The sequence below is a fragment of the Tursiops truncatus genome, chromosome 18 (assembly GCF_011762595.2).
Source record: "Tursiops truncatus isolate mTurTru1 chromosome 18, mTurTru1.mat.Y, whole genome shotgun sequence".
NCBI classification, from domain to species: Eukaryota; Metazoa; Chordata; class Mammalia; order Artiodactyla; family Delphinidae; genus Tursiops; species Tursiops truncatus.
The window spans coordinates 47111734-47134006 of NC_047051.1; the positions used below are offsets into that span (position 1 = coordinate 47111734).

A 22273-nucleotide genomic window follows, 5' to 3' on the forward strand; every position below is an offset into this window, starting at 1 on the left:
GTGGGGAGGGGGATGGTTAAGTTTTATGTCACTTATATTTCACAACAATTTAAAATAACAAAAAATAAATTTTATGTTTAATGAAGATGTAAAAATATGATTAGAATGTAAAACTCAATACACCACACTTTTTGAATTAATCAAATTTAACAGAACAGATATAAGTTAGAACATAAAATAATGTAAAATAAATCAACAAACAATTTAGCAGATGAAAAATAGAAAATCACATTCCTCAACAGAGAAGATACTGCTATTCAAATCTCTCGGGAATATGTATAAAAGTAAATCATATACTTAAACATTAAAAAAAATCTTAGTGATTTAAAAATGAGACTGTTTTACAGATTACAATCTCTGAATGTAAATCAAAATTCAGATGGAAATACAAAATTGAAGACCTAAAAATAATAATCAGAAATTTAAAAACACATTCCTAGAAACTCTTGATTCAAAGAAGAAATAAAATTACCAACTATCTAAAAACAATGAAAAGGGAAGTAACTCCTCAATAAGAACACATAGAATATAGCAAAGGATATATTCAGAACAATATTTCTAATGTCAATGCCTTCATAGTTAAAGTTTTTCTTTTTTTTTTGAAAAAAAGACAAAGCAAAAAGAAATAGATGAGGACAGAGAATTGAAAAAATATAAGCAAAAAGTCATGAAAAAGAAAACAAGGAAAAAACAGAGTAGAAATGATTTTAAGAAACCAAAAGAATTTTTCTAAGAGAAAATTAATAAAACAGCAAAGTAACACATGGACCATTTATGGAAAGAACAGTTTTAAAAAAAAAAGACAATATTGGGAATAAGAAAAAAGTGTGTTACAGTAGAAATGTAATTATGCATTAGGGAATACTATAATACATGTTATCCCAAGGTAACAAATTTAAAAGCCTATAAAGCAAATGGGTACATACAGATATCCAGAGATCACAGATACGGAGAAGAGACTGGTGGTTGTCAGAGGCTGAGTATGGGGGTGGGCAAAATGGGTGAAAGTGGTCCTAAAGTACAGCCTTCCAGTTATAGAATAAGTAAGTCCTGAGGATGTAATGTAAAGCATAGTGACTACAGTTAACAGTAAGGTATCAGATATTTGAATGTTGCTAAGAGAGTAGATCTAAAAAGTTCTCTTCACAAGAAAGAAGCTATTGTAACTATGTGTGGTGACAGATGTAAACTAAGCTTACTGTGGTAATCAATTCAGAAATCACCTGAAACTAATACAATGTAATACATGCCAATTATATTTCAATATAAAATAAATAATTTTAAAAAGCAAATGGAATATTTCCTAGCCAAAACTTGATCCGAAAAGAAGCTGAAAACTTTAATGGACAGATATACAGACGAAATTGGAAAAAAGATTACATATGTACCACTGGGGGAACATAAAAAAAAACCAACTATGATCCAGTGGTTCACACCTGAGTATTAGCCTTTAAGAGACAGTTCCAATTACAGTGCAAGGAAAGACATGAATACTTTCTAAGTTAATTTATGTATCCACCAAATTATACAAAAATCTGATTCAGCACCAAGAAAAATATTATAGACCAATCTCACTTGTGAATACATATTCTAAATATCTTTCCAAGTTGTCAAATAGAATCAAGCTAAGTTATAAAAAGTAATAAATTATTTTTTAAAAGGGTTTGCTCCTAATGCAAGGATAGTTCAATACTAGCAAATCCTCCAATGCTTGCTAACAGTCAACTAAAGGAGAAAAAAAATTTTCCATCAGTAGATTATATACACATACATACACACACACACACACACACACACACACAGTCCAACAGGTATTACCAGAGGAAAAGAAAAGAATGAAATCTAAGCACATTTAAGCTAAGCAGATATAGAAAGAAAATACTTATGTAAGATGAACACCCTACAAATTCATGTTTCTGAGACGAAAAAGTTTAAGTCACAAGGCAACCAGGTGAACTAGGTTCCAGTTCATAGGACTGACCCTTCATAGAGAAATAGGAATTGCCTTTGGCCATGATAATGGAAAAAGAGTGAACAGTCATAAAAGCTGATAAGAAACACAAACAGAAGGGTGGTTGCCAGGGTCCCAGGAGAGGGGGTAATGGAGAGGTGCTGTTCAGTGGGTACAGAGTTTCAGTTGTGCAAGATGAAAAAGTTTGAGATGTGAAGCACAACAATGTGAATACAGTTGACATGACTGAACTGTGAGTTTAAAAATAGTTAAGATGGTAAATTTTATGTTGGTTTTTTTTACTACAATTAAAATTCTTCTTTTAATTTTTAAGCAATATAAAACCACTAAAATAGTAATAAATTTTTAAAAGCTGAATGTGGGCTAGCAAAGTCACTTAGTATCCCAGGAAGCGCCAGATACAAGGACACTCCACAGCCACTCACCTACTCTTCTGCATAATCCTCCTCCAGGTGCTAAGACAAAAGACTAGAAAAAGAACAGGAGACCTAAAAGAGTTCCAAGAGCAACTCTTGGAAGTGTTGGCATGCGGGTAGGGATCAGCTACCACTGGGGGACAAGCATAAAAACTGGCTTCATCCAAAACTGTAACATCAAATGAAGCAAAAGCCATCTGCCACAGAGAAAGGGACAGTAAATACTCCTTCTCCCTCCAGGCAAAGGTGGACTGTGCTAGAGGAGGAGAAGAAGTTATCTGCCACTGGGAGAGAGAGAGAGACACCCTCTGCCTAGCCCTCTTCCGAGGTTCAAAGGATAGTAGCCACTGAGTGAGAAACAAAAATCATGAACACAACTGCCCTGCAATGAACACTAGGTAAAACTCATCTGATCCTGGGGTAAGGCAAGAAACTCACTGAGGCCCAGAATTCTACAGTGATACAAATAAGACATCAGCCATACTGATGTAAGAATAGAAAACTCACTGGCACAAAAGCCTATCATTGACACAAGGCAGAGTTTGGCTACCACAAGAGAAAGGGACAGACATGCTGACAACGTCCCAGCTCAGACTTAGTCATCCAGGCCAGCCTAAAACTGCATCTGGTGTAGGGAAACTGAGACCCCACACACTCATCCATCCACAACTTCACCCAGACTACTTCCAAGATAGACGCAAAAAGCACAGAAAGGGGTCCCTTGTGTCACTGGAGTTCAGGACTAGCGGAAAGTTGAGGGTATAGCAGGAACACTGAGAAGAAAAATTCTGTGGCACTCCAGGTCTCACAGAAGTCTCCAGGTAAAGCAATGCATTCCTGGAGAAACTTGAAGTCTCTGGTGATATGACAGTTCACTAGCAACAACAAAGCAGTAACTCAGCACATATACTGAACAAACTGATTCATTTACCCACCTCGACAGACACTAACACCTTGCAGAATAAGAGGCACATCCATGTCTTAGCATAATAACTTTTTATCTCACTATGTACTATTCTTTTACATAATGTCATGCAGCCAATCAAAAATTACAAGACACCAAAACAAAGCAAGGATACCCAATGTCAAGGGATAAAGCTATCAACATAATCAGACCCTGAGATGGCAGAGATGTTGAAACTATCAAATAGAGACTCTGTAATTTAGATGTTTAAAAATCTAGAGAAAAAGATAGACAACATGAATAATCAAAAATTCAGCAAAGATGTGGAAAATTTTTTTAAGTTCTATGAAAATACTAGACAAATTGCTTTATCTCAAAGATGAAGAATGCTTTCACTGAGCTTACAAAACACTAGACACAACAGGAAGAATTAGTAAATTTGAGGACAGATCAATAGAAATTATTCTGACTGAAAACTGAAGGGGGGAGTGCAGAGAATCCTAGACCTATGAAGCAATATCAATTAGACTAATGTACTTGTCAAAATAGTCCACAAGAAGCAACAGAAAGGAGGCAGAAGAAATATTCAAAAAGATAATGGATGAAAAATTAGGAAGGACAATAAGCTACAGATCAAAGAATCTTAGAGAACCCCAAGCAGGACAATTATAAATGATAACACACCTATGCACTTTACAGCCAGGGTAAAAAAAAAAAGTTTAAAAAAAATCCTGAAGGCAGCCAGAGAAAAAGAGAAATATTACTTATAGAAGAACAAAGATCAGAATAATAAAAGACATCTCTCAGAAACTATGTAAGCTATGGGATAATAGAGCAATATCTTTAAAGTAATGAGGAGAAAACTGTCAGCCTAGAATTCAAAACCCAAATAAAATATTTCAGAAACAAAGGCAGATAGACTTTTTCAGACAAGCAAGAGCTGAGAACAGTCATTGCCAGCAGACCTGCTCTACAAGAAATACTAAAGAAATTTCTTTAGGCAAAAGTAACATGATACTAGATAGAAACATAGAACAAACAAATAAAGAACGCTGGAACTAGAAAAGACATCAGTAAACACACACACAAATATATACATATATATGTATATATATATGTATATATATGTAATTGACTCTTTAAAGCAAAAATGGTATCTAGGAAATTATGGTTTATAACACGTATAAGTAAAATATATTAAGAAAATAGCATAAGCAAAGTGAGAGGAAAAAAATGACAGTATACCATTGTAAAATTCTGACATCATACAGGAAGTGTGAGAAGTTAATGATGTATGTTGTAAACCCTAGAGTAACCACTAACAATATAAAACAAAGAGCTGTAATTAATAAGCCAAAAGTGAAGATAAAATAGAATATTAAAAACTAAGCCTAAAGAAGGCAGGACGCATGAAAATAATAGCAAAGAACATATGAGACAAATAGAAAACAAATAGCAAGTTAGTAGATTGAAACCTAATCACATCAAAATGTTTAATGTAAATGATCAAATGATTCCAGGTAAAAGCTGGAGACAGTAAGATTGTATTAAAAACTGTAACACCCAATTATACGTTGTCTACACAAGAAAAAGGGAGATACTACATGATGATGTAGGGGTCAATTCATGGAGAAAACATAACAATCCTAAATTTGTTTGCACCTAATAACAGAGCTTCAAAATACATAAACAAAAGCTGATAGAACTGAAAAGAGAATTAGAATAATTCGCAATTGAATTTAAATACTTAAAGCCCGCTCTCCCAAAAACCGTCAGAACAAGGAGACAAAAGAAAAATCAGTTAACAATGTAGAAGACGTGAAGAACATTAACCAACTTTCCAAACTGACATTTGTAGGATATAGGTCTAATATACATATAGACTCCTCTACCCAACAATGCAGGATCCACTGTTTTCAACTGTACATGTAACCTTCACCAATACTGACCACATTCTGAGCCATAAAACAAATCTCAGCAAATTTTTAAAGACCCCAAATCATACATACCCTGAAAACCATGGAATTAAACTAGAAACCAATATAAGAAGTATATCTCAAAATGCCCAAGTATTTGAATATTAAAATACATAATTCTAAATAATCCAAGATCAAATTAGAAATCACAATGGAAATTAGAAAATCTTTTGAACTGAATAAAAATGTAAAATAACAGAGCTCAGAGTAAAATGTATAGCATTACATACATTACGTAAGAAAAAAGGTCTCAAACCAATATTTTAAGCTTCCATCTTAAGAAACTACAAAAAGAAAAAAGTAAACCTATAACAAGCAGAAAGAAGAAAATAATAAAGATCAGGAATCAATGAATTAGAAAAAAGTAAAATACTAGAGGAAAAAATTAATGAAACCGAAAGCTGGTTCTTTCACAACATCAATAAAATTGATAATCCTCTAGACAAAGTGATCAAGACAAAAATACAAAAGTCACAAGTCACCAAAATTAGGAATAAAGTGTTATCAGTGCAGATCCTACAAATATTAAAAGAATAAGGTAATATGAACAACCTTATGCCAGTAAATTCTATAACATATAAAAAGCCAAATTCCTTCAAAATCACTAACTAAGAAGGTTCACTCAAAAATTAATTTATAATCTGAATAGCCATATATGCATTTAATAAATTGAAAACCTTCGTAGAAAGAAAAATAAGCCTCTAAATCCACATGAGTTCTCTGGTGAATTCGTCCCACTTCCAAAGGAGAAAAAATACCAATTCTACACAAAGTATCCCAAAACCGAACAGGAGAGAACACTCCCCAAGTTATTTTCGGAGGCTACAAATACCCTGAAAGAAAAATCAGATAAAGACACTACAAGAATAAAAGCTAACTTTTAAAAAATTCTTAACAAAATATTAGAAAATCAAATATAGCTATACATAATAAGATAATGCATCTAGACCAAGTAAGGCTTATACAAGGAATAAGGAATGTCTGGTACAACGTTCAAAACGTAAGCAGTGCAATTAATTCACTGTATCCACAAACTAAGAAAAGAAATTATATTATCCCCATAGATATAAAAGAGCCAAAAACCTATAATGTACTTAGAATTAAATTTAATTAAAGAGAAAACAATCATTACAAAAAGATATTAAAATCTATTTGAAGTATAAAAAATAAGATTGAACAAATGGAAAGACAACCATAGTTTTGAATTGGGATGATAAAATGAAATAACATTAGAAATAGAGATAACATTAAAATATTAATTGTCCCCAGATTATATATAAATTTAGTGCAATTAAAATCACAATAGGGTTTTTATGTATCTTTTGCCCAGGGGAGGTGGACAATGAATACAATGCTCCTAAGACATGAATCCTAGTTATATGTCTGAGAATATCTAAGAAAATCAGTTTTAAAAGGAAAAAAACCCGGTACCAGAAGATGTGACACATATATACAATGGAATATTACTCAGCCATAAAAAGAAACGAAATTACGTTATTTGTAGTGAGGTGGATGGACCTAGAGACTGTCATACAGAGTGAAGTAAGTCAGAAAGAGAAAAACAAATGTCATATGCTAACACATATATATGGAATTAAAAAAAAAAAAAACGGTTCTGAAGAACCTAGGGGCAGGACAGGAATAAAGACGCAGACGTAGAGAATGGACTTGAGGACACGGGGAGGGGGAAGGGTAAGCTGGGACGAAGTGAGAGAGTGGCATGGACATATATACACTACCAAACGTAAAATAGATAGCTAGTGGGAAGCAGCCGCAGAGCACAGGGAGATCAGCTCGGTGCTTTGTGACCACCTGGAGGGGTGGGATAGGGAGGGAGGGTGGGATAGGGAGGGAGGGTGGGAGGGAGACGCAAGAGGGAGGGGATATGGGGATATATGCATACATACAGCTGATTCACTTTGTTATACAGCAGAAAGTAACACACCATTGTAAAGCAATTATACTCCAATAAAGATGTTAAAAAAAACAACCCAGTACTATCATAGGATATACGAAAACAACTGTGGAATTTATATTTACTGGGAAAGGGATTCATTACCTTAAAAATGGTTCTGATACAATGGACTGGATATGCATCTGAAAGTAAGAAAAAGTGGACCCCCTCCCTCCCCTCTCATACCACATATACAACTAAAAATTCCAAATGGACTAAAGATAAGATCAAAGTGCAAAGAAAAATTAAATCTAAGTATAGGACATTACATGTTTATTTTACCAATGGAGAAAGTCTTTTAAAAATGTAAAACAAAAACAGGAAACCAGAGAAACAGAGAGGAAAAAAATTGATTATATTAAAATTTAAAATGTTAGGGACTTCCCTGGTGGTGCAGTGCTTAAGAATCCACCTGCCAATGCAGGGAACACGGGTTCAAGCCCTGGTCCGGGAAGATCCCACATGCCGCGGAGCAACTAAGCCCGTGTGCCACAACTACTGAGCCCATGTGCCACAACTACTGAAGCCCACGCACCTAGAGCCCGCGCTCCGCAACTAGAGAAGCCACCGCAATGAGAAACCTGCACAGCGCAAGGAAGAGTAGCCTCTGCTCACCACAACTAGAGAAAGCCCGCGCGCAACAACGAAGACCCAACAAAGCCAAAAATAAATAATTTTTTTTAATTTAAATGTTAACAATATCAAAAGATACTTCTTAAACAGACAAGAGGCCAAAGATTAGTTTTTGAAAAAATTATCTGCAATGCAGGCATCAGACAAATGGTTAATAGCTGTAATATATAAATAACTCTCACAAAAGGACAATAACCAAATAGAAAAATGAACAAAGAATAAAGGGCAACTCTTAGAAGAATACCAATTTACCTACAAACATAGGAAAAGATGCTCCAGGTCACTAGAAGTCAGGAAATAATAAACTAAAGTTAACAATGAGATACCACTACACAACTATCATACTAGGAAAGTGTCATCTATTGCTGACGGAGTTTATGGGAAAGGGTATTTCCCTGCATTGCTGGTGGCAACATTTTGAATCAATAACGCCACCCTGGTGATCGATCCCACAAGTCTGTAATATAAAGATATTTATTACAATATTGGTTTTAGTAGCAAAAACTGGAAACAAAGTATTGCCCATCAGTAAGTTAACAGACTATAAAATAACCATACCTTGCAATATATACAACAGTTTTGTTTTTAATGGGTTAGAGTTCTTGCAGCTAAGTGGAAGGATTTCCCTTAGGCAGGACGAAATGGAAAAAAAGAGTCTCCGAAAAATAATCTCATTTTTGTAAACGTGATCAAAAAACCGTGTGTGCAGATGCATCTATAACACTTATGGATATGGAGAAAAATATTAAGACACATAATACTGATAGTTATGATGAGGGTTATGAGGGAATATAATGCTATTGTTGGTTAGAGGAAGAAGGGAAGCTAAGTAAAAAAAAGAGAAAGGAGTTCACTATAAAATCAAGTTTAAAGTCTCCACACACGTGTACCTACTTTTATCAGAGAGAGAGATTTGTAAACCCTGCCCAACAAGTGAGTTTCTGCAAAACACAGCTTATTTCCTATAGATCTTAAGTGGTAATCCTTTGAAAAACTAAGTCATAAAGGTAAGAATAAATTCACATGTAAATATTATAAATATCTAGCTTTGAGTTGGTTGTAAACATTAAATACTACCTTTAAAACGTATATACACATTTTATGTACAATAAATGTGCAATATAATTTTTGAAAGAGAAAACACTTAGAAAACCACGTTTAAATGGAAAAGGTTTTCCAAAGGTTTTCCGATAAGATTGAAAGTACTTAAAAGAGACTATAACATAAATCTAAGAATATCTAGTGTATTATTTTTAGGCACAGAAAAGATCTACATGAAGAAAATAAACTGAAGCAGAATACACTAGCATGGCCCTTCCTTTGGGCTTAACTGTGCTGCATTTTCCCCAATCTGCCTATACGTTGGGACAAAGCCCATGTTCTATTTATCTTAGTATTCTCAGCACCTAACATAAGCCCTGCTATGTGCTAAGTGATGAAGCATCTCCCTAATTTCCTTCAGAGTATGGATGCATTCCAATTGCACAGTCTCTTCTAGGATTCATTGGGTTGATCTCTCTAAGCTGTTATATTTGGGGTTTTATATACCCCCTTAAAGTATGTTTTGGAAGGAGATAAGAATTCATCCAATAATATTCACTGAGCAGCACCTCTTTTGTGCAATGTGGACTTTCAAAATGTTGGCTTATTAAGACTAAATGAAAGTTAGGAAGACAGCAGTGGAATGAAATGGGAACAAATTATTTTACTGGTGTTGGAAATCAAGGTTCTAGTTTTGACTTGGCTACCTTCTAGCTATTTTACCTTCACTGTGTCCAATCTACATTATAGGATTGTCAGGATGAAACTAAAACCACTCTGTAAACCACCAAGCACTAAGAAATTCTTTTTTTGCTGGCCCCTACTTCTCAAGAATTCTAAACTGTCTTAATTACAAAGCTACTTATACATAAAACACAACTGCTTCAGCCTGGAGCCTTGGTAGAGTCCCAATATACTCAACAGAAAGTTCAGTGTACAATAAAAATACCGTCAATGCTCTTTATAGACTCATTAAGAGTTCATTTCTTTCTTATTATACAGTCTCTCAAAATGAAGTATCTCGTGTGTTTGCTTAAGTGTCCTGTATTTATACCTACAGCAGAAAAGCTAATGCACATTCCAGAGGATATCACTCTTTAAATATTCAACCACTCTACTGTAAAGTTCCTTTTTAAATATCCCTTCAACTGACTCTGACCTTCTGTAAAACTGATCGATTTTCAAGTTTTCCCTTCCATTGTTCTTACACAGAAAAAAAAGATTTTATTCCTATATGTAAAGGCTTTTGGTCAAGGCTAAAATTCCCAACATTTATAAATAAAACATATATCAAACCTCTTCAGCAATATGCAAAACTTTTATTAGATAACTTCATATAAAGTGTACTTTTAAATTTTTATTAATCAACCACCATTATTTTTGTTTATCCAAATAAACCTTCTCTAAATTCACCGTAACACTGTGTGCCCTACTAGCCAAGCATATGCCGGGATCTATTTTTGGAAAAGAAAATTTTCTGGTGATACAGCAAATGACAGAAGTTCGCCAAAACACCATAAAGCCATCAGCTCTAAAAGATAACAGAAAAAGAGGTGTGAAATCACCACAGATGCCAAAATAGCTGTTTTTAATTTGCTCTCTTCCACTTGCAGGTTTGCTGTTTCTTTTCTATAAAACGTGAAACTTTTTTCATGAAGGATTTGTGCCACCTATCCACTTTCAAACCTTGAAACCTTTGATTTCCCAGCTAGGAGCAATTTTTCTCCCCTGCCTTTTGTTTAAGCAACTTATAGCACTTGATCCATGTATCACAAATTACTCTGAATTATAATTTTCTACAGAAGTCTTACTTCTCCTACTTGATTTTCAGCTCATTGGTGATGTCCTACCCATTTTCATATATAATTCCAGATACATGGTAGGAGCTAAATAAGCATAAGTCCAATGAGAAAGTAAGGCATTTTTTATACAGATAATATGTTTTTATTAATTTTATTATGCCTCTGACTTTAATAGCTTTATCAAACAGAATGCATACTGGCCAGAATTTATTGGTCTACTATTAACATTATGGAACATCCTGTAGCAGTTGCCACCTAAAATAATTTTTTGGATTAAGTCTCTTAAACACAGAATTGGCTTCTACACTGAAGTAAATATTCTAGTAAAGGTATTCTAGTAAATGTATATCAATATAATCTACAAATAAAACAGCCTCTAAAGACAATATTTATTTGTACAATCTCCCATTCTTTTGCTCTAATTCTCTACAATAAAATTAATTGGAATAGCATATTTAATGCTGAAGGGAGGTAAGAGTAACACAGAGGACAGTTCAAAGGTTTTCCAGTCTTCAAATCTTTGCTTTAAAGCTAACTGGTTATTGATAATGATGGCATTACTCTGTGAAAATCAGTTTCCACATCTATTAAATAGAAACCATAATATCATACACATGTACTCAATGAATATTTAATAAAGGAAGGGAGGAAGGAATCTCATGTTTCTAATATATAATGCACTCCAAAAAACTTGTACAAAACTCAAATATGTGTAAGTCAAGGGACTAGACTTACATTTCAAAGGACACCCATTCCCAGAGACAAAGGAATATTACAAAATCTGTAATTATACACAATCTATTAGTGTCATTAAAAACAGATGTATAGCATTTTGTATGTTCTGTCATCTTATTATTTTTTTACAATTCATTAGCTTACCTCCGCTAAGCACTTTCAATAAAGATTTACCAATTTTCAGCACACCTAATGATTTCTTTGTCTCAACTGGATAATAAGCCCTGTTTCTCAAAACCAGAATCAAGATTTTCATTTTCCCCTTTTTCTACTCAGTTTGTTAATGAAAGGCATAAAAACAGTAAAATTCACAAATAATTTTCGAAATTATTATCAAAAATGGCAAAATCAGGGCGGGGGGAGGGGAAAGACTGTTACGTGGCCCCATCTTACAAGAGTTTAAAAAAATTCATTCATTCATGAACTGATGATATTCGTAAGTCAAAATCCAGTGTACAAAAAGGTACTTCGGCGGTCTCCACATAGAGTATTCAAAGTGTCAATTATTTGAAAGTCAACTAGGCATGCCTGTTTACTAAATAGTACATATTAAATAACCTAAGGGACTTTCCTGGCAGTCCAGTGGTTAAGACTTCGCCTTCCAATGCAAGGGGTGTGGGTTCGATCCCTGGTCAGGGAGCTAAGATCCCACATGCCTCTCAGCCAAAACACCAAAAACATAAACCCGAAGCAACACTGTAACAAATTCAATAAAGACTTAAAAAAATGGTCCACGTCCACAAAACATCTTTACCGTAAATAAATAAATAAGCTAAGAAATGAAAAGCACAGTGCCTAATTTCTGTATTATAGTAGCTGCACAATAAAGAGTAGTTGTTTTGTTGCTGCTATTCATTCTCAGTGGCTGCTTTTAAGAGAGGCCATCAATATACTAGAAGAGGGCTTCCCTGGTGGCGCAGTGGTTGAGAATCTGCCTGCTAGTGCAGGGGACACAGGTTTGAGCCCTGGTCTGGGAGGATCCCACATGCCACGGTGCAACTGGGCCCGTGGGCCACAACTGCTGAGCCTGCGCGTCTGGAGCCTGTGCTCCGCAACAAGAGGGGCCGCGATGGTGAGAGGCCGCGCACCACGATGAAGAGTGGCCCCCACTTGCCACAACTAGAGAAAGCCCTCACACAGAAATGAAGACCCAACACAGCAAAAATAAATAAATAAATGAACTCCTACCCCCAACATCTTAAAAAAAAAAAAAAATACTAGAAGAGATGAAAGTTTTTTTCTTCCAGTTTTATTGTGATATAATTGATATATAGCACTGTGTAAGTTTAAAGTATAACATACACCATGAAATGATTACCACAGTAAATTTAGTAAACGTCCAACATCTCATATAGATACAAAAACATAAGACAAAGAAATTTTTTCCTTGTGATGAAAACTCTTAGGATTTACTCTCTTAACTTTCCTATATAACATACCGCAGTATTAATTATATTTATCATGTTGTATGTTACATCCCTAGTACTTATTTATCTTATAACTGGAAGTTTGTACCTTTTGAGCAGACTAATATTTACTGAGCACTAAGTATGTACAAGGTTCTATATACTGGATGCTTTGCAGGCATTACCACAATTCTGATCCTCAAAAACATTCTGCAATGGTGACATTATATGTTCTTGTTTTTGTTTTTATTTACCAATGAGTAAACTAAGACTTGCAGAAGCAACTTGCCCAGTTAGACGGCTAAAAACTGGGTAGCTTAAGGTTTCAAATCCAGTAGTATTTAACTCCACTGCAAGGCTTCATTTGGCAAGGAGAAAAAATTTTTCAGGAAAATGTAGTGAATTGTGGAATGATTAATAGACATGAATATACTGACTAGAAATGAAAAGGCAAGGGGAAATGACCATGATATTTGGCACTTAGCTACTGAAAGGACAGTCATATGGACTGTACTCCTCAATTTGTTCCTTCATTAAGTATTTTAGCACTATATGATCAGCCACTATGTTAGAAGCCATGAAAGTAACTATGAAGAAGATTCATTTCCTGCTCTCAAGGGGCTTATTATTGGGAAGGGACAAGACAAATCAACAAGCAATTACACCAGAAGGAACATCGTGTGTTATGGGGCCATAGATTACAGACTGGAACCTGGTGTATTCTTCAAGCAAGGGATGATAAATAAGAGTCCCACAGAAAGTGATGTTTACAGTGATAGTTGTAACATGAACAGGAGGTAGGCAAGGTGTATGTGTGACACGGAAAGAGTTATATTGATGAGCTAGTTTGAGTCTGTTTCTTTGCTACTGCAAGCATAGCGGTGTGAAGAGTGTGAAAAAAAATTGTTTCTTAACTGGAGGAAATGTAGCTGGGGAGAAATTATGTAAAGTATTATTGTTCTTAATTTTCTCAAAAATGTGTGTGTGTTTAAAAAATGTACACGGCCGGAAACGTGTGCATATAAAAAAATGTGTGCAATAAATTTTCAAATACCCATTTAAGATCCCCATCATCTACCTTCCTTTATTGTTCACACGTTGTACTGCAACAACATCTGAGTCTAACCAAGAGACTAAACCATAAATCAGACATAACTTAATCAACAGAATCTTGGCTTAACTAGGGATTTGAAGTTCAATAGGCTGTTCTAAATTATAGTACAACCGCACAAATTTAATGATTCCATAAAAAAAAAACATTAAGGGCATTTTCAATGACCAGTCGATAGAGGTTTCAGTTGACTCACTGAAGAAGTAGCCTGGAGGTTTATAATCTCTAAATAATCCTTGCTGATCTTTATTTTCTATTTTCTATAAATGATCATGGAAACTGTATTGTCATGTATTTTCCTTTGGAAAAGCTCAGATACTTCACCTGCATTATATAAATGTTAACAGTCAGTAACTTTTATACCAGCTACATAAAAACTTTTTAAGAGTGACTTGATCTCAAGGTCATAGAGCAAACCTCTGGTGAGACAGGAATGGAATTCATGACCTTTGACTGCCAGGAGTTTTCTACCCACACTCGGAAATTCCTTCTCCATAAGCGTAATTTATATGCTCACTTTGAGAAGCTGGAAAGTTCATCCCTTTTAGGGCAAGGGGTGGGGGGACGGGGAGGTAGTGGTTTTCCTGTCAAATCAGTTGACACACCAGTGCTTTACAGTTTTACAAAGTGATTTTTACCTACATTATTTCATCTTACCCTCACCACAGCCCTGTAAACTGCATATGATTTTTCCCATTTTAAAGACTCAGAGGCGTTAAGAAATTTAACAAAGGTCATCCAGAGTTGGTAAGCAAGAGAGCCAGGCTCAAACTGCAACATCTCTGCTTAAATCAGTCCTGATTCCAGGATGTATAATCTTAGCAGACACCCGATTATGAAATGAATGAAGGTTTTCTTTACAGTTATTTATTTCATTTTTTACAATCATTTACCTCGGTTGTCATGTAAGTCTGTTGGTTTGCTTTCTTTGGGGCAGGGCTGTTTTCATGTTTTAAGTCTGCTTGCTAAACTAAAGTGAAAATAGTATTACTAAACATAGAATTTGAAAAAACAAACTCGGCTTGTTCTTCTCCTCTTTTATGCAAGTGGGAAGGGGGCTTTTTACCGTAATTCGTGGTCATAACGTACACGGTTTATGTATGGGGTATGTACCTATACAGGTAGAGAATATAAAAACTCACATTCATAAATATAAATACTATGTATGTACACATATATATGTACACACCTAAAATAGTGGCTATATTTTTATATATGGTATATACATACACATCATGCCAGCAATTATTGTGAAAAGCCATATATACTGTTAAGCACGGTGAATGTAGCACATGAAACACAATTCCTGGCTGTGGAGGCCAACAAGTTGTGATAGTGGCAGCTTCCATGGCCTCTGATGGGGGTGGGAAAACCACCCCAAAGCTCTGTAGTTTTTCCCCTCACCTTCCACGCCGGAATACAGCAGCAAGGGCTTTCTGCTACTGCATCTGTACCTAAAAAGCAACACTGTTTGGACCAGTCCAATTACTATGCTTTTAGTAAAATTTCAAAAATATATACCATTAAATTAGCCACAAAATAAAAGTATGACTTTGAGTTGGAAAAAAAGACAGGAGGAAAGCCCATCCCAGAGCAGAATTCTTTGAGTGAATATCCTGTAATCTACTGCCAGACCAAAACAAATTTTCATTGGAGCAGCAGGACTACTCAAGTAGCCACTTTTATGACAATAAACACCCCAAAGCGAAAAATCCTTTTGTAACATAATTACTGAGAATATATAGAGAAAGTAACCATTTAATCCACAGCATGTGTTCCCTACCGCAAGAACTCAAAAGCTGACATCGGATGGGGTGTCGCTGCTCTACGGCCTGACAATGAACTCTGGCCAGCTGAAGTCAGACAGTTCTCTGGAAGGGCCTGGGATCTAGAAACCAAGCAGGTCTCACAGAGCCTAAGGCTGCTGCCCTTCTGGGCACAGGGGAGGGCCATCTGGTTATTTGCCTTTTGATTTGGGGACTCCTGGTTGCGGTGGATGACTTAAGGCTGTGGTTATAGGGTGTTGCCAGGGATTTAATCTTAATATTTTCACCCTTACATTTTGTCCATACGTAAGACTGAAAGGCGTGCATAATGTGTAGCCTGAAAAAATAAATAAACGTGAATTTTAAAATGGAAAATAAACGAACACTGGGCAAAAATACAGACATTTCCACTCCAGTACCACGTGGTATTTTCAAAATGTAAATGACAAAGGTGAGCCACTGTCATCTATTTTAGGAGTTATTTACAAAAATGAAAGTTGTTTTCTAAAAGAAAAAGATAACCATGGCGTTGATTCTGAATAAAACTCTTTGGAGATTTTTAGCTCTTGCTCATTAATCAACATGGAAGCACAAGCGAGGAAACTTATTTATCCAAAAAAGAATAACTTTTCAAATAACTTTGTGCCACTTCTAGTTTTGCAGAATACAAACTTCTTTGTATTAATACACAGATCATCTACAGCTAGATTTATGAAGTTGACACTAAGAGGACTGTTACTCTCACAATATAAAGAAAACAAACCATTTGACGCCCCAAATTTAATGTGATTAGTCTCATATTAATTCGCAGAAATATGAAATTCCACACTTTCCATTTTGTACCATGATGAAAATATCCAAGACGTTTATATGTTCAACTAGTTAACAACATCACCTCACTGGTCAAGTTACTCAATACTCTAGATTAACCAATCCTGGCTTGAGTTCAAAATGCTCTCATATGGGCTTAGAGGCCTAAGCACTTATGCCATCTTTATGGGGATAGAAAACACACCTATATTTAAGAACAAATTATTTCATTACGTTGATAGCAGCCTGCTTCATGATATGACATCTAAAACTCACTCTGAGTCTGCTGAAGTGCATGTTTACCTTTCCAAGGAGGCCGGAAAGTAATCCCCGAGGAACACAGATTTTTTTTAAAACGACCAGAACACTAACGCTATTACATGCCTGATGGGTGCTCTTCGGAATGACTGTCAAGCATCCTGATTTGTTTTTCCCTTGGTCTGGGGAGAGAGAGCGCACCAGTGTTTGCAGTCCCTCCCTTTCTGTACACACATAGGCTGCAGCTGTAGTAAACAAGCGCCAGCCAAGAGTTGCTGCTAAGGTCAAGGTCTCAAATGCTATACCAGGACCAATTTTCTCCCAAATGACATTCAGTTGTGGAAAAGGAATTTTCTGGAGGAAAAAAAATACTAAGGGCCCATTAGCGCAACCATTTTCATTCAGTAAATAGTAATTCAACGCATTCCAAAATAAAGTTTAGCTGACAGAAGTTTCTTTTAAATATGCATTACTAAGTAATAGATAAATAACTGAAGCACTTCAAAAAACAGAAACCCCTCAAGGATGTTTCTTTACCTCACACAGCTATAGTAGTTTTAGTACATAAGTGATTAAAATTTTATGTGAAAACATCCCAACTTTTGCCAGCGCAAGTATATTTCATAATAGTTATGAATTAGAAGGTAAAAATAACAAACCTCTTCCCTAACTACATTACAAATTTCTGTCAATTCTTGTATGTTCAAAACCCTCTCTCCCCAACTCGGACTCTAATTGACCAGGCTGCAGCCATAAAGATGTAACTTATGCAACCGAATGTTTGTCCTTCAACCTATTTCTAAGCTTCTAAAGTTAAACATTTTCTAGCCTAAAAGTATACCCCTTTATCACAACCAATTTCTATGTGGTTTTCAAAAATGTAAACAACATCTGAATGAGGTCTGCAAATAGCACAACCAGGCTTTTTTTTTTTTTAAGGTGAGGGGTCACTGTTTTTACTGAATGCCAATTCCAAAGAGCATTTCTTAGAAGATGGAATACACTCACCCTTCAAAGTGACCACCCCTATTCCCCATCACAAGCTGCTGCCCGTTAAAAGCCACCAAATTTATTTCAAAGCGTTAACTTATCTAAACAACTCTATCCTCCAGTAAGAAAAGGGCATGAAGGCGTCTAGGTGGATTTGCAGAATGACGTGCGTTGATTGGCAGATGTCTACCGAAGCCACTAGATGCACACGCACTAAACGTAAATAGAGCTGCTCCTCTCCCTGGTGTTACAGGGAAACAGAGAATATTAAAGCTGATTTAAAATAAAATATTCGAGTGCTCGTCTGAGGAGGATTCTATTAGCCAGTGGAATTGCTTAAAACAATCCATACAGCACGACACTTAAACCATCTGTACAGTTAAATTAGAGAGCCGACAATACTAACCACACAAACTGTTTATCCAGATTACACATTCCGTTGTACTAATACTCTTTAACTCAACACAGTCAGCTTTTATCAGCTGAATAAAGGCTGTTACTATTAAAGTATGCAAAACTGGAAGCGCAGGGTGAAGGGGGTTGGGAAGCTGCAGGGCATATAACAAAGGAATTGGTACTTTTTCCAAGCATTTGCCTCAAATGCACTTCGAAACAGAACTGTTGAGTGCACCCCACCCTTTTCCCCAAAGATAAAAGTTTTCAAAGTTCTAATAGGCAGTTCTCTACCCAACAAAAGCAGGATTGATTCTCCCCGTAGGGAAGCATCTAACGCGAACACCAACTAATGTCGCGGAGGTCAAGTCCGAGTCCTCGGAGCGAGCCTCTTAAGGCAAGAAGTGGCTCCCAGGCCGTCTCCGCGGGCTTCCCGGCCCGGGTGGCCCTGCAAAGTTGCCCATTGTCAACTCTGGTCAGGCCCCCCGTAATTGAAAATAACAGCCACGGGCCAGCCCCTGGCTACTTCCATGGACCAGGCACTGTAGCAAGTGACAGTTACACATCATTACGACCAGAGACAATAATGAATGTAGCACCAGGACCACTATTCATGCCAGCAGTGTCATCTCCGCCTTAACCCCTTCCCCTCCGCTCTCTCCAGTGCACACCCAAGCCCACAAGGCCCGGTGCGGCAGCTCTTCACCCAACTCGCTCTCTTCCTGGGGGCACACTACTTCCACAAGCTCCCCCCCCCCCAATTCAGCCCTGGTGTTTTATTTCTCATCCTTGGCAACTGTCAGGCAAGCACTGCAACCAACAATTCCACAAGGGGTAGAAAAACATTTGCTTAATTCACGCTACTTGATAAGTTCTTTTTTAAAAAAATTGCGAGGCGGGGGTGGGGGGGGAGAAACCTCCTTCTTTCTTCTCCACGAATCCAACCGACGCTACTTGCTCTGCAGTAGCATCGCCCTCCCTCGGCCCCCTCCCGCTTCCCAACACTTTCCCCCTTTACGAACACAGACCAACCAAAATGATTTAACTTGAGCAGATGACAGAAGGAAAATAAAACATGTTAAGAGAATACGGTCTGATCTGGGATGGCACAAAAAAAAAAAAAGAGGAGGGGGTTGTTTATTTTGATAAGAAACGGAATCGGCACAGACCTGAACAGAAGCTGCAGAGCAGAAGAAATTGTTTTCTTTCCCTCACACAGAGTCCCCCTCTCTCTCTCCCTTTCTCTCTCGCTCTCACACGCGCGCGCGCACACACTCACACACACACACACACACACGGCGTCACCCGCGCACACTCACACGCACACTCGCACACGCACACGCACGGGCAGAGCCTCTCAGCTGCTCTCTGCAGTTCTCAGGAAATGAATGGGGGGCAACCCAGGGAACTGTTGTACTTGCAAATGACTTACCCGGATCACATGATGCGCTAAATGTAGGGTGGGCCGGTGGGTGGAGGCTGCCGAGACGCGAGCCCGGGTCTAGCGGGGGGAGCCTCGCCAGGCCCGCATCGAATTACCCCGGGGCCCAGCCGAGGGGGTTGCAAGACGCCGCTTCTCCTCCCTTGCAGCCCGCAGCTCAGGAAACCGGAGAGGCGCGGAGGGGGGGGAGGGTTGGGGGGAGCGGGGGGGAGGTGAAAACACCAAACCCCCAAACAAAAGAGCTCCGGGTCCTCCTCCCCCGAAACAAAGCCCCGCCGCTGCGGGCGAGCCCCGGGGTGGGGCTGAGGGCGGGGGCGGCGGCGGGGAGGGGCTCGCTCAGCAGGCGCTAAGTCGCTTTATTGCCATAAAATGGGGCCCCCGAGCCGCTCCGCCCGAGGATTAGGAGGCGGGCTCTGAGTGTGATGGTTGAAATCCCCTGTGGGAAACTAACCCCTCCCCGCTCGCAGAGGTAGAAGGCAACACCCACTGCCCGGCCCTCGCCTCGGCGCCCGGGCCGCCGGCTGGGGGGTGGGTCCGCGGAACCTCCACCCCGCCCCACCCCTGCCCCCGCCCCCGGCCGCGGCGGAGCCTCCCGATCACCTGCACCACCTTGCTGCGGCACCCAAAATAACCTACACATGGCCAACGCCGCTTTGGGAGCCGCGGGGCGAGGGGTGCCCGCGGGCCTCGCGGCGGGAGGAACCCCCGATTTCAACTCGTCTGGGGAGGACTCGCGCGGAGCCGCGAGAAAGTCCCCTCTTTTGTGTCAGCGCGCTAGGCAGCCTTAGGAAGGGAATTAGGAGACAAATAAAGCGCGGAGCCCGCTCGGCCCACAGCCCCCGCCGCTCCTCTCCCCTTCCCTCCCGCCCGGGTGAAAGCGTGCAGGGAGGGGGGCCGGGGGCCCGAGCCGTCCCCGCGGCTCACCCACCAGCTAACTTGGAAAGGTGTGGGCGGAGCCGGCTCCGGCGGCCGGCGGAGGCTGCGGGACCGCTCGCGGGGACCGCCCCCGGACGCCGGGCATCGCCCGCGCCGGGCAACAATGGGGTCCCGGCCCGGGCAGGCGGTTCCCTGCGCGCGGGGCTGCGCGCGAGGCTGGGCTGGGCGGAGGGCCGCACGCGGAAGGCGGGGGAAGCATTGTTTGGGTTCTGGAGCGACGCAAGTTGCGGGCTAGGCGGGGGCGCCCTCCCTCCCAGCGGTTCACCTTGGCGGGATGAATGGGGGCGAGGCGGAGCCGCGCGGCCGGCTCGGGAGCCCGGGGAGAAGGGGCGTCCGCCCTCGCTCGGAATTTAGGCAGGCGGGCGGACAAGCGGGCGGGAGGAGCAGGAAGCAGGAGCTGCAGACCCGGAGCGAGGAGCGGCGGGAGAGGGGAGTCCAGCACACCCCCACCCCGCCCTGCGCCCGGAGATGCGGGCAGCCAGGAGCCGCGTCCTTCACGCCCTTCCCGGGGGCCCCTCCCTCCCCGCCTCCGCGCCCGGGGGAGCGGATCGGCGCGACTCTGGGGCGGGAGGGGGAGGAGGCAGCCCGTGCGGCCCGGCGTTCCCGCGGTGGCCCCTAGGGCGCGGGGTCAGCGGGGCGCTGGAGGGTCGGCGGGGGCAGAAGCCGGCGCGCGGGGCTGGGAGCTGGCGGGCCGGGCGCGGCCGGCCGAGGTGGCGATTGCGTGCGCCACTTTCTTGCAAAGCTGCGTGAGCGCGCTGGGGCGCCCAGGCCGCCGGACACCCCGGCGCGGCGCTCCTGAGCCCGCCCCGCGTGGGAAACCGCCCCGGTCGTGGGAAGGCAGCGAAGGGGAAGTTTACATTAAGGGAAGAAAGATTCGCAAGTGTGGCACGAAGTAGGGTGGGAAGAAAAAGGAGGCAGAGGCCGAGAAACAGGAAATGAGAGTGAAGGGACGAGTTCTAGCCAGGAAAAGCCATGTTCTACATTTTCTGTGGCATTTTCCAAACACTTCTAGAGGCCCGGTGTGCGTTATTAATGAAAACAAAGGCAGTGCACTGCCTGGTGTGCTCTCTACCTCCTGCCACATTCTGTAGGTGAGGAAGATCGGCAAGGTGGTCCAGACCGGAGCAGGATTCCACAGCCCACTTCTGGTCCTGACGGGATGAATCAGTGGGCCTGCGCCTGAGAAATCAGGATTAAGAGGAGGGGTCTGTCCTGGTGTTAGGGTGTCGAAGAACAAATAAGTGAAGGTGGCCAAAAATTGTGCCCCACTCCTTAAGCGAAGTATCCTTAGACTAGGAAAGCAGCGCTAGCGGGAAGGCGATGGAAGCCCACATCCGAAGACGTGGGTGCGGCAAGGGAATCAGGAAGCCCAAAGGAAGATGGAAACTGGGGGCTGAGGGGCCCTCCTTGGGGTGGGGACTCTTCCGGAGAAAGCAGCCCCGAACCCCACCCCCTGGCCTGATCCTGGGCGCCGGGTAAACAGCCCTTCACATTCCTCTACATCTGGATAAAAACAACATGAAAAGACAAGTTTGAAAAACCGTAGAACATCAACAGATGCACAGCCTTTAAATGAAAAACTTGCCTCTACTGGAAACACTGTAAAGTTTTCCTCTAGGTGGGGCAGGGAGTGAAAGAAGTGAGTTTAACTGCAAGAGTGGAAGGATGCTATAAGACATTATGTCATCGTGGCAGTTCTTGTACTAACAGCTCTTTCTCGAAGAGAGCT

At 40.1% G+C, this 22273-nt stretch overlaps 1 protein-coding gene across 5 annotated transcripts in view; it reads right to left on the bottom strand.

The window, feature by feature from the left end:
* The window catches only part of KLF12 (KLF transcription factor 12), a 448314-nt gene extending 428228 nt beyond the window's left edge, over window positions 1–20086 (bottom strand). Inside the window, exon 1 of one of the 5 annotated variants that reach the window (XM_073795297.1) lies at window positions 19600–20082. The gene's annotated coding sequence lies outside the window, so the exon portion shown is untranslated. Of the gene's footprint in view, window positions 1–19336; window positions 19527–19599 lie in introns of those variants that run through there. The other 4 variants (XM_019921168.3, XM_073795298.1, XM_073795296.1 and 1 more) reach the window with 4 other exon arrangements.
* Between the last annotated feature and the right edge of the window lie 2187 nt (window positions 20087–22273).